The 13,004-nt window shown below is 42.0% G+C and overlaps 1 non-coding gene across 1 annotated transcript; it reads left to right on the forward strand.

Moving 5' to 3' along the window:
• Positions 1-5,489: 5,489 nt before the first annotated feature.
• On the forward strand, positions 5,490-5,561 carry TRNAM-CAU (transfer RNA methionine (anticodon CAU)). The gene has a single exon. It is a non-coding gene; the product is annotated as a tRNA-Met (tRNA).
• Positions 5,562-13,004: the final 7,443 nt, after the last annotated feature.

The following is a 13,004-nucleotide window of genomic DNA, read 5'->3' on the forward strand; positions in this document are numbered from 1 at the left end:
GGGTATTGACACTCATATGTTACCAGTGAGACTATTAAAATATGAAGAAATTTAATACGCACTTTTCATGACTGTGCTATTCTGCAAAGTATAGAAACAGACAGAAGATGGCAATTTGATGCTGAGTTCTTTGTTCAGAAGCCAGGCTGACTGTGGACAGGACAGTCAATTAGTGTTATTCTCCTCTCTTGCATGTCCTTTCTAGGCTGCAAGTTTCTGAGCACTAGTTTCTTGTGTCCACCAGTGTATGCTTACAGTGCTTTTAGATCCTACCAGGACACAAACCCACAGCAGCTGTGTGTCAGTGAACTGCTGCCAGAGGTTAGGCTGACAGTATGACAGTAACCTTCGTTGTACGAGCCTTCATCCCAACAAGGCTTCCTACCATTTAAATATATTGTTGACAGAAAAGCTGTTTAGTTCAGTACCCTGCCTGAGTGTTATGAAGGATAGAAAAATGGTTGGGAGCACTGAGCCGGTGCAGGTCCTCTGGTCTTTTTGCCAGTGTACCTGAAAACATGCTGCTGGTGCCCAAAAACTGGCAGCAGTGTTGAGCTTCACCGGACTGTGAGAAGCATCCTGATCTCATGGTAGGAGGTCTCTCTTGGATCTGTTTCCACAGCTGATTCTGGAGTTATGGTTGGCTGAACCAGGAATGCCAGCAATTTTGCTAGCAATGCTTATCAGCCCAAGATCTGGCTTTAAGAGTAAAAATGCAAACATCTTCAATGTAGATAAAGCCATTAGCTTTAAAGGTCAACACTGAAGTCTTCTGTATACACTGTACAGAGGCTAGCTGTGTTAGAAGGTCCTTGTAAAGTTAGAGGGGAAAAAAAACATGACCATTAGCACAGCAGCAAATGGACTGCATTCAGCAAAACAGAGCTGAGATTTGTCTGAGCCCAGCTGCTGTGTGCTGTTGGTCTGCTCTTCGTCTGCCAGCTCTGTGTCTCCTTCCTTCTCATGTGCAGGACACGTGATGACTTGCCTTGAGCCCCCTCAGGCTCCGGTCTGCCCAGAGCCCGTGTTGTTTGTGTGCAGCGGTTCAGGAATGTGTTGGTGGCTGTGGGCTGACTTGACTGTGGCAATTTCTCTTACTTTAGAGGAGGCTCCTTTTGGTCCTGCTCAGGGTCATTAGGGGTTGCTGAATGTGAGCACAGCTGTGAGCTGGGGAGAGCTCAAAGTGACCAGGGTCTCCTGGGTCAACTTAAGGGAAAATGGGGATAAGCTCCTTGGGCTGATCCTGGCTGCCCACTGAGCTGGCTGAGGCAGCATCATCTTTCTGTGGATGGCCACAACGTGAGCTGTTCCGTACAAGAATTTAATTTGGCTTTCTACAGAAACAAAACTTAGATTTGTAGTCTGTGTGGAATCATCTGTCTTCATGCTCGTTACTCCATGAACAATGAAGTCAGTTCCAGCAGATACTTACAGAGGTAGGGTTGTCTCAAAGATGTGATGTTCTAATAGTAGATAAGGTAAATAGCTACGATTGGAGCCTGGAAGGCCAACCATATCCTGGGTTGCATCAAGAGAAGCATGACCAGCAGGTTGAGGAAGGTGATTCTGCTCTTTTGCTCTGCTCTAGTGAGACCTATGAAGATAAGAGCACAATGAGAGCTCAGTCTTACAGGATATCCAAGAGGGATATTCAGTGAGCTCATGTTAGAATGCCAGGTAGCATCTCTTAACACCAGTTTGTGCTTTTGTGCTGTTTTCAGCAAACAGTACTCCTGAGCTAAACTTAGCGTGGTTTGGGCAGATGGAACCCAACTACAGTCTAACAGCTGTGGGTATGAAGTTCATCTATCAACATTTTTGTGAGGAAGTGAAAACTGCTGGAGTGAATTTTTGCCAGCCTCATGGTGGTTTTTGCCTCGTGTTTATTGTGTTTAGTCGTGAGACTTCATATTAAGAGCCCTAAAAGCCAGTTTTACTAAATTGGTAGAGCAAGGGCTCCACTGTAATTATGAAAGAAGATTTAAGTACTTTAACCATTTTGATACTTTAAAATGTTATGTCTTGTTACTCCATGGTTTTGATAAACCTAATCAGTCATTGGAAAGCTGAATTGTTCATGAGCATATCTGAACTTGAAGAAAGGCCCTCTTTTTTTTGCTTCAAGAAAGGCTGGAGGTGGGGAGGAAAGTCATAAAATATTAACAAACACTGCTTTTAATGCTGATACAATTGCCCCCGCACAGCTCTGTACACTGCACTTTGAAAGCCTGGTGGTGCACTGGGAATTACCATGTGCTTTGTAAGAGGGGAAGCCAAATGAGCCTGCTTTTCTTCTTGACATTACTAATGATCTTCAGAAATGGATGTCATGGAATACGGATTTGGGGCGTCCTCACTGCAGACTAAATAAACAGAGTTTGGAGTTTTATCAGGGGACATGGACTAATGACAAGGGGACCATGGCCAGAAAGACTGGCAGGGTCTTCCAACATAGGCAGCGTCCTTTGTGCTGGGGTTGCTGGTCAAATGTGTCTGCACCTGTGTGCAAATGCTGAATTTCCCTTTGATTATCTCTGGGCAGACTGTCCTGGGTGCAAATCCATCCTTAAAGGCAGAATACTAAGAGAAATTTTGGCCAGATATCATTCAAAGATAAGTATTTTTGTTAAATGTTTGTTCTAGTTAGCATAATAATGTCTTTGTGACAAGGCATTGGCTCGATTTATGAATAAATGTAAGCTGTTGCATTAAGCAAAGAGGAAAATAAGAGAGAAGCGAAGAAACACAACACTCATCATACCTTTCAGCTGTCAGAAATGTTTTCTTCTGGTTTGGATGAAGGGAAGTTTGAAGCAGTGTTTATTCATGAGGCTCTGCCCAGCTCGGTGTGATTTTTACTTGCACATCCTGCAGCAGGAATGTCAGACAACATGGCACATATTTTATTTGATGGAGATCAAACTAAGTCATATTTGAAACACTATGAAGATGAAGGTGTTCAGAATTAAAGAGCTGGATTAGGTATGGGTCTTCATGTCACGTTATTTCTCTGAATGTTTTCATGTCAGCAGAAAAAACAAGAACAAGGCTTTCTGACCTTGAAAAGAAATGCCTGAGGGAAAGACTCCTCATGCAATTTTTAATACTTTTCCTAGTGACTTTTTTTTTTAACTGCTGTAGCACGATACAGGTTTGAACTAATGAATGTCATGCTCATATGGGGCAGTTCCAAAAATGAAAGACCTTGAGTGACTTAACGCTATTATTGCACTGTATGATGATGTTATCAACATTACCTACATTTCTGACTTTCAAGTGTCTTGGTATCTTATAGTTAGCTTGTCTGCTGAACGAGAGACACACTCAAGACTTAGTTTCAAAGCAATCATATAAAAATTTATTTTTAAAAATACGTAAAAGAGATAATTACATACAGATTATTTTTTAACTTTCATTAGCCCATCTGCTTCATTTAAAGTGGTATTTGCTAAAGGCTGCTTTTAGCTTGACTCCTCCTCCCACATACTGGGGAAAGAGGGCATTGCTTCCAGGTCCCTTCAAAGATTGTTTTGCTTGCAGGTCTTTGAAAGACATGAATGGGATTGTGGTTGTGGTAAAACCTTGGCTGCATTTTAGCAAGGCACCTCAATTATACTGCTGCTTCTCTCTTGATGGGACTGAAGTACTTATATCCAGTGTCTCTGGATCAGAAGAATGGGTTAAATCAGTTTACAAAGGCAAATCTCCCTGTGCTAAAAAAAAAAATTAAACTATAGGACTGGGCTTTGGCACTTGGAGAAGCTACTATGACACAATACTCTTGGTTAACCTCTGCTCCCTCCAAAATAGTTTCTCCATTTAGAGTGCCTGAGTAGGAATGATTCCTGACTAGTGTCAAATCCTGAGATATGTCCTCTGGAGCTTCCTGGCCAGTCCATCCAGGGCAGCACTGTCTCTGACACAGCTTCCCAAGATGCAATTAGCATTTGGTAGGTGGAAACGACCGAGCTTCAGCAGTGCTTCCTGGCACTGCAGGTTTTCCAGTCTGAACACAGTAGAACAAACTGAGGGCCAAAAGTGCCACTCACATTGCTATAACTTCTCTGCCATCAAGGCAGGTGTTAGGGACAGAGTTTGGGTCCCCATTGCAATCAGTGATAAAAATTTCCCCTAATTTCAGTGAAAGCAGTTTCCCTTCTTCCTGGTAGTAGCTGGAGGATGTTAGACTTCGTCTTCCAAATCCAGCAGGTTCACTCTGCATGGTAGTGGGTCGGGACTAGGAAGATTTAGTCCTGATTTCAGTACTGGGCATTGAAATTAAATTACAGTACTTATTTCTGTATCAGTTTTTCCAGTAAAAATATTTCTCAGTGCTGAGATTCAGCCATAGTTACTAATTATACAGTTTTTCCTACTCGTGCTAAGTTTTTCTTCTACTGCTTCATTTCTTTCACAATGGCTCCATTAGCTGTGGCTCCTTTCAGTTTTTGTATTTCTCTGGCTGTTCTTGTCTCAAAAGTGTGCAGAACTTCTCTTTACTAAAGTAAATTTCTTATCTCCACATCCATTTCTCTGCTGCTTCTCTGGTTAGCAAAGCTTTTCATGATTTTTAGTCAGAACTTCAAAAGCTGGAGGAATACATGTTTTGGCTGAGAGGTGCTTAGGAAAATGAAGAGTTTGGAGGAACGAATCTCTCAGTGCAGCACTCTCAGGTCAAAAGTCACTCTGGTTCACCAAGGTAGAAGCACATACCAGTTGTGGGGAGCTATTTTGGTGAGCAGCTGGGTGACTCCTGGGTGCTTGTATTAGCAGAAGTGTTGGCTTGCAGAGTGCAGTGAAGTGTCTCATCTAATGCAGATACTTTTTTGGCATGGTTTCAGGGCTTTTTGGTTTGAGTTTGCTTCAGGTATAACCTGCACTTCTACAGTGATGCAAACAAACCACAAGATTTGCACTACAGAAGAATAAGTTCTGAAGAGTTTTGTCTATTTAACAGGCATGCATATGTCAAGAGACAATAACACCAGCAACAGCACAGGTTTCACAGTCATGAACGTACTCTAGCCTTGGGAGAAGAGATGTTTAACCTAACTTAGCAAGCAAAAACAGAAAGAATCACCTCCATGTAGGGGGTGTGTGCAGGGCTGGGCTGTCTATGTTCACAGAGTCACAGAGTAGTTGAGGTTGGAACGGACATCTGCAAGTCTTTTGGTCCAAGCCCCCATCTCTTCCATATGTGTAGATCCTTCTGTACGTCGTGGATCCTTCCACGAATAATTCCTTTGTGGTTTCGTATGGTATAACCTGACAAGCAATGAGAGGGTGTTGTAGGATGTGCATGGGCTTTTGGTGCTTGGAGTGTTAGTCCAAGCAGATGGGATTTAGCAGAAAGCTGCACCTGGATCTTTGTGGCCCAGTGGCACTGCTGTTGGAGCCTGGCTTAGGGTCTGCAGCCCACAGCCATCCAGCAGGTCCCTCCTGTAGCCTGCTGTGGCTCCAGTAGAAGCCAGAGAGACTCTTTTCCTAACAGCAGAGTGGCGCAGCGGAAGCGTGCTGGGCCCATAACCCAGAGGTCGATGGATCGAAACCATCCTCTGCTATGTTCTCATTTTTGCTTTGGAAATGAACAACTATTAATGTGACTGGAACTTGTCGTACTGCATCCCTGGGTTTGCTGGGGCGCAACCGTGGGAGTCTGGTTGTACTTTCAGGTTGCCCAAAGAGGTTGTGGATGTCCCCTCCCTGGACGTGCTTAAGGCCAGGCTGAATGGGGCTGTGAGCAACCTGCTCTAGAGGGAAGTGTCCCTGCGTATGCCAGGGGGTTGGAGCTAGATAATCTTACGGGTCCCTACCATCCCAAATCGTTCTATGAGTCTATCATGGAGAAATAAAAAGGCCTTGGATTTTTCTTGGCAACACATCATGTAAGAGCTAGTGAGCATTGTCAAACTCCAGCAACAGCCTTGTTTTCTTTGTATATTGCTTGGTGAGATGTCCCAACGAGGTCTGGCGGAGTCAGAAGATTTTCCACCGACTGTGGCCTAAAGGTATTGCAGTTGGAAAAGTGAAGGAAAACAATAAATCAAGTCAACTATGGAAAACAACGTTTTCTTTTTTTTTTTTTTTTAATGATGTGAGTCTCCAGCTTTGTGTTCCATTTTATTTCCCTTTGCTGTGCCTTTCCTGCACCGTCTTGCTTTAGTCCAGCATAAGCAATGTTCCAGGCTGGGGTAGGTTGTCAAGTTCAAGCAGAACTGAGACAAAAACTGAAAGTTGAGGTTGATGAGGCAGAGCTGGAAGAGGTGCCTGTTTGCCTTGGATGTCACCACCAAGGACATGCCCCAGTCCCATGCTCTGATAGGAGCCTTGCAAACATTTTCTTGGTTCTCACTGATCGCACCAGGTTTTTGTGTTTTCACTTATGTCCTCCCCATGACCTGCAATTCAGAGAGGTCTGTCCATGGGTACAGAGGTTCCGTTGTTTTGTTGTCTTCAAACAAAAAGCTCTTCAAATATAGAACAGAAATTTAAGGAGAAAAAAAACAAAAAATCTAGTATTATTACATCTTTCTTTTTTCTAAAGCTTTCCCTGAAATAGTTCTGGGAAGGGTTTAATTTTGAAATGTGCAAGCTACTGTTTTGAGTAGAAAGTATAACCCAGCAACGACAAAAAATATCCAATAATCCTGTTTTAAAATAGACACAGAGAATGGTTGTGCCTGGATTATTTTAGACAATATTTTTCACACATTTTGCAGTGACAGAAGAAAATACAGCCTGTAATTCTATGATGATTTTTTTTCATCAGAACATTTCTCCTTTATTTCAGATTTCCCAGAAGAAATACAGCCTTCATTAAATTGAAAGACTGGGCTAGAAATAAATAATATTGTCAGAAATGAAGAAAAATTCAATAGTTAAAGGACTTCTCTAGCAGAAAGAATGTTTTATAGAATACAAAATAGTACCTACTTTCTTTTTTACAAAAAAGGAAAAATATTAGGTACTCTGATATAAAAAATATCCCTATATTTGCAAATGTATTTTCTTCATTAGATCAACTGTGCTAGGAGTTTGGTTCTCTGTCCCAGCTATGCTCTCTCATGCCTCACTGTTCTAGTCAGGAACTCATGCTGCTAGTAAAGTAGCATTGGAGGACCCAAAAATCATGATATTAAATTTTACAATATACTTTCATACTTAAAAAATCTTCTGTGGATGGAATATCAGCCTTTGATTTGTCCTACAGAGTAGGTCAATAGAGCAGTTGCTCTAAAGGAAGAGAAGAGAAACTTATCACTGAGTAGCTACTAATTTTTTGGGGGTGCAAGTACCTCAGTTTTGTACATTTTGTGTAAGCAAGAAGAATGTCCAACAAGCATCTGCATCTTCTAGGGGCATGGTAAATAAGTGTTTTTCAAAGAAGCAAAACTAATAAGGAAAAGAGATGGTGTTTTGCTCATTAATGAAAGGAAGATTGGTAAAACAAAAAAAGTCGTCATTCTGGTTAAGAAAATTTCTGTAAACAAATCAATATTTAATAAAGGCAAAAGGGGAATTGATGGATTACCTGGATACAAGGAAATGCAGGCAGCTATTGAGGCACAATGAAAATATGAGTTAATGAATAAGGAGCTGGCTGTCCTATTCAGGGAACGCTCGTGGATGGAAACCTGATTAAACAGCAGATCCAAAAATATATCTATTATCAGTCTACAGCAGTGAACAGCAAAAATATGATTTGTTCTTGCCCCAGAGTTAGTCAAGATTTGTATCTATGAACTGAGAGATACTACTTTTGCTGATATTACTTGTCCATAATTAAAACATTGAGTGATAATTTGTTAAGATTGGTCATTAGCACAGTCAGCACGAATTGCACAGGATGTGTTCTTAGCTGGGAATGAGATTCTCACTACGTTTCTAGAAGAAAATTTCTCTATTCCTCAAAAAAGAAAAAGCAACCATAGAAACAAAGGTGTCTGCTATATTAGAGTTAAATCGTCATTTCCTCTGTGTGAAACCAGCTTGCAGCAGGCTGCCTTGCACCCTGTGTGCTCCAGGTCCCCAAGCAAGCTGCAGAAAAGCTGTTTTGAAAAGTGAAGAACTATGGGAATTTATTCCACTACCAAAAAGTCTGGCTTGGAACAACTCCACCAAATGCTGGAATTTTTGGAGTATCTGTGCATAAAGAGGACAGCTGGTCTTGTGCTTAACTATCTTTTGCTTAACCAGTCTCCATGTTTTCCTAGAGTTCACATGTTCCACAGGAAACTTGCAGGAGCAAGTCCATGTGTGTGTGTGCACGTGGAGAGAGAAGTGGTGTTTAACATTCTCCAGCCTTCAGCTTCACGTTACAGTAAAGCAAATCCCCGAATCATTTATTACTGGGCTTCCGCCTAGATTCCCAGAGTTTTGATTTAATCTTCAAATATTTTAATCATTTCCTTGGCAAGTGACACTGAAATTGGACAGATGGTTTAAACTTAGCTCTCTTCCCTGGAGAAAAGCTGCTCAATTAAAACAACTGTAGCTTTCACACATTCAATTCATTGTTATCAGCCTGCCCCAATTAATTCTCTTATGTGCAGCGTTACATAACGTGGGATCCTCTCTCCCTCATTTACTTTTCCATCTTGTCACTGTTTCCTGTGTGTTTGCTTACCTGCATGGTATCACAGGAACTCAAAACAAAGCCCCACTGTTCTCCCCACAGGGATGTGGGAGAGGTGTGGGAGATGCCCAAGTCATGTCTGGTAGGGACGTACACAACCATACTTACACTTTCACTCCTTGATTTTATTCTTCTCCGTAGAGGAATGATCACTCAAATCCTTAAGACAGCAAAATTAATTTTCTCTTACGTTGATTTCTGCAGTGCTAGAGACAGTCCCTTCCTGCCTCTACTGCTGGAATTGCTTGGCTTACGTGGGACTTGCAGCACGTGGAGGTGTGTTGCTGCATGTGTTGGGAGCGTGCAGTTTGTTTTGCTGCAGAAAGGAAAAAAAAATCAGATTTATGCTCAATGAGACAGAGTAAATGCTCATGACAAATCCTACTGGAGGCCGGAAGATCTGGTACTGTTAGCCTCTCCTTTTGCAGCGCTGTCTGCATTGTTACACTGTGCTGCAGTTTTAAGAATGTTATTTTGGATGTAAAAGGCCTCAAGACCCATCAGTGAAAGCACGTAACTTGGGAACAGTTCAAAATTCCTGAAAGTTGTGGGATATAATGGCGTTTCATGGTTTGTTTCTGGAACATCTGTGCTGCAAAATGAGTGACTTGGAGGTTGTGGCTGACATTTCCTCCACTAAGGAGTATTGCAACCAGCCCACAAAAGATGAAGTCACTTTTATGAGGATACTGTTGTGGCTGCAGAAGCTTAGACCAGTTTGGGGAAGATTCATGCCACAGTTTTATTTGAGCAGTGTAAGGAAAAGGCTCTGCCCCAGAGGGCGGTGGGCATGGCCCCGAGTGCCGTGGTGCGTTCAGGGAGTGTTTGGGCACCAAACAGTGTTCAGGTTTTGGGTAGTCCTGTGTGGAGCCAGGGACTGGACTCGGCAATCCTTGTGAATCTTTTCCAGCTTGAGATTTTCTATGATTCCATGACTCTATGGCTCATGTCTTGGATGGATTCATTTAATAATGGAAATGGTCAGAGCTGGTCTCTGGGATCTGTCAGGGAGGAGAAACCATCCCCTCTGGATGCTAGACCTAAAGAGATGCCCAAGTAGGATGGATGTCTTGCTGGGGAGGGCTTTCTTCCACCGTACTTGTTAGGCCATGGCTGAGCCCTTCTGCAAACGTGGCCTGAGCAGCCAATGGAGACTGCCTTAAAATAGTGACTTCAGCCGTGCTGGCTCTGCTCCAGGTATTACAGATGGGGTGTCATGTCATTCATTATCTCTTACTGCTCCAGGTGTGATATATAAGGCAGTAAAACCTTTTATATGAAGAACTTTGGAACTGGTCCTGCTTTGAGCAGGAGATTGGAGTGGGGACTGCAGTGAAGTCTCTTCCAGGTTGAATTTTTTTGTGATTCTGCAGACAGAAAATATTAAATTCAAAGACCCCTTTAACATTTGCATCAACAAGGACAAACATCAGGAAATGCCAAACAAACTCCACTGGATTTTTCCTCCAAAGACGTGAACAGAGTAAGACAATCTGTTTTCCATATTTACTTAAAGGCCTTAGTAGAGGAGTGTTCTGTTTTGGTTTTGTTTTCTGAATGATTCCTTTGGCTGCTAACTGCTGAACTGTTGGCTGTATGGAAAGAAGAAAAAAAAAAATCTATTAACATCTGGAATTTTCTGTGAATTCCATTGTAATTACAATTTTGCTAATTCCTGGAGAAACGCTCTTTTTCTTTCTCTGAAGCTCTATTTAATTTAATGTCAGTGAAGCATATATTTGAATGGTGAGCAGAAGATGAATATTCTCTTTGAAATTGAAGCAGTATTTGTGGATCCACTGAAAAGTAGTGATTCATGTAGCTCTTTTACTCAATCTCTATTTCAAAAAGAAAAACTCGTCTATTAATCCTGGGAGCTACAAACAGAAAGAATTTATTGACAGGGAAGGATTTTTTTTTTTTTTTTTTTTTACTGCTGTTTGTTTTTCCAGTACTACATCCAAGGCAGCAATTTAATTTGGAAAGTAATGGCAGACTGCTTACCTGGGGAATTATTCCACTGCTTCATTCTCCAGGAATTCTTCTGGGTATTCGGGGAAATTTGAGGATCTGTTATTTCCAAATTTATTTCTATGTATTGCGTGCTATATCATTTATATCCCTAAATGGCACTTACTTGAAGAAAAACCAGACCAAAACTATAGCAATGCTCCATCTGTAGGTTTTTCCAGGACTTTTGTATATAGATGTTATCTGGAGAGCTCTACTGACCGATCCTCCACAAATCCAAGTAAGCACACAATATTTAATTGTAATAAAAAGCCTGAGCCATTACTTCTAGGTAATATGCTAGCAGAATAAGTATCCTTATCACTAAAAATAAGAAATTATAAAAATATAAATATCTTACTTTTATAATTCTTATAGATTATTCTAACAGCATTGAGTCAAAACACCCTCTTTTGTTTTTCAGTCTACACACCTATAGAGAAATTACATTCTGGCTAATGAGTAGTATTGAGAAATTAATTTTATTTAAATTCAACAAAGGCTCCGGTGTCCCCTGTGACAAAGCGTTTTGAAGGTATAAAGCATTTTTTCTGCCATGAGGATAACGAATTTGCAAATATTTGTAAATAAATGAAAGAAAATGGAAACTCCCATAAGACCCTGATTGTTTCGTTCTAAGCAGCCAACTCCAAACGCCCCTAATTCGTGGAAATTAATTATAAAACACAACCATATGTCGCTGTAATTACAGGAAAATAGATGGAAGCTGAGGAGCTGGGCTGCACCCATATATGAATAAATCTCCTCCTCAGAGTTACCAACTCTAGTCTGTTCTTCAGGGAACTCAATCAAGTCACACCCTCGGGGACTCCCTGAGTGGGATCCGGCCATACTGTTAAGCGTCAACATACCACAAAACTAACTTCCAGTATTAAGCTGCTGAGACTAGCTCAGAAGTAGAGGCGTGAGAGCTGGATGTGTGTCAAACCCAGCCTTTTAGCATGACTGTTAGCTCTAACGCCCAAATCATCTCCTTTATGTGGGGGCAGTGAGGATTACCCCCAGGATGGTTTACCCCTGGCCCTGCTGCCTGGTAGCAGGACAGATTGGGAGGACCATGCACATAATGCTGAAGCATCAAATCTGTTCTGAAGTGTTTGGGCTGAGGAGGGGAAGCTCAGCATTGTCTTGGTATGGGGATGGCCTTGAAGAGAGCAGGGAGGGCAGCTGCTCAGGCCATCGCTGCCAGCAGAGCCTGGCACTTGTTACTTCATTAACCAGGGAGATACTGCTCCTCTTCTGCACTGATGAGGCAAGAACAAAGCTCGGTATGGGTCTTGGTGAAGGTCAGATAGAGGGGGACCATACCTGGAGCGACCTGAAGGTTTATCACAGTGTGACAGCAATTTTCTTTAACTGACTGTGCTGGGAGAGCAGCAAGGATGTGATCTTCAAAGTCCGAGACAACGAGAAGGCCTAATGACTAATCCTGGCCTCAACAAAGGTGTGTGTGAAACTCTTTCAAACTTTCATTTGATCTCTGGGAGATGATCCCTGGCTATTGAACTTCTGCCATCATCCTGCTCTCCCTATGACGCTGCTGCCAGTCTTTATAGCTTTGTGCTCTTGGCTAAAAGCGCCTGGCAAGGAGAAAGGAATAGGAGGAAGCCTGTGTTGCTCATGGCGGCATCAGCATTGCAGTATTCTCTACAGACTCTCATCATCCTGCACAGAGCCTTTGTTATTAGAGGTGAGTTCCTTGACACGCTGTGATTTAAAGATTATTGCACAGGCTGACATTGCTGTGCGCATCTTTCACACGGCCATCCACCCTTCACAGAGGCAGCTCAATAAATGGATGTGCAGTTGAACACAAACACTAAGACGTATACAAGTCTTACACCCAATAATTTTATTTAAAAAGCTCTGTATCAAGCTCGGCTGCCTTGCTGTTCTTTGCTGCTTGAGGCTTTTTTTTTTTTTTTTAAGTGTATAGTAATGAAAATAATGTGCATCTTACTGATTCGATTAATGGTTAAATATTCATTCACGTTCTCAAGACTTTGACTGTAATTACATGACTGCTGTCAGCCACCTTTCCAGCACACAGGCTAAACAGATGTGACACCAGGTGTGCCTGCCATGCACAGACCTGAGGCTCAGAATTGAGTCTGTAAAATGTCCTAGAAAATGTGCTGGGAACAAAGGAAACTTGCAGTCCTGTCGTGCTTGACTAACAAAAATTCAGCTGAGGAAATGCTCGGTGTAAGCATCAAAAAGCAAGAGCAGATTGTTTCCTTTCTTCTCAGGAATGCCTGCTAACTTCATGACAGACCAGTTTCAATTTTTTATTCCCCTGAACCCCTAGGCTCCCCTTTGACACCTTGCATCCACAGAT

The sequence above is a fragment of the Meleagris gallopavo genome, chromosome 2, assembly GCF_905368555.1.
Source record: "Meleagris gallopavo chromosome 2, MGAL_WU_HG_1.1, whole genome shotgun sequence".
NCBI classification, from domain to species: Eukaryota; Metazoa; Chordata; class Aves; order Galliformes; family Phasianidae; genus Meleagris; species Meleagris gallopavo.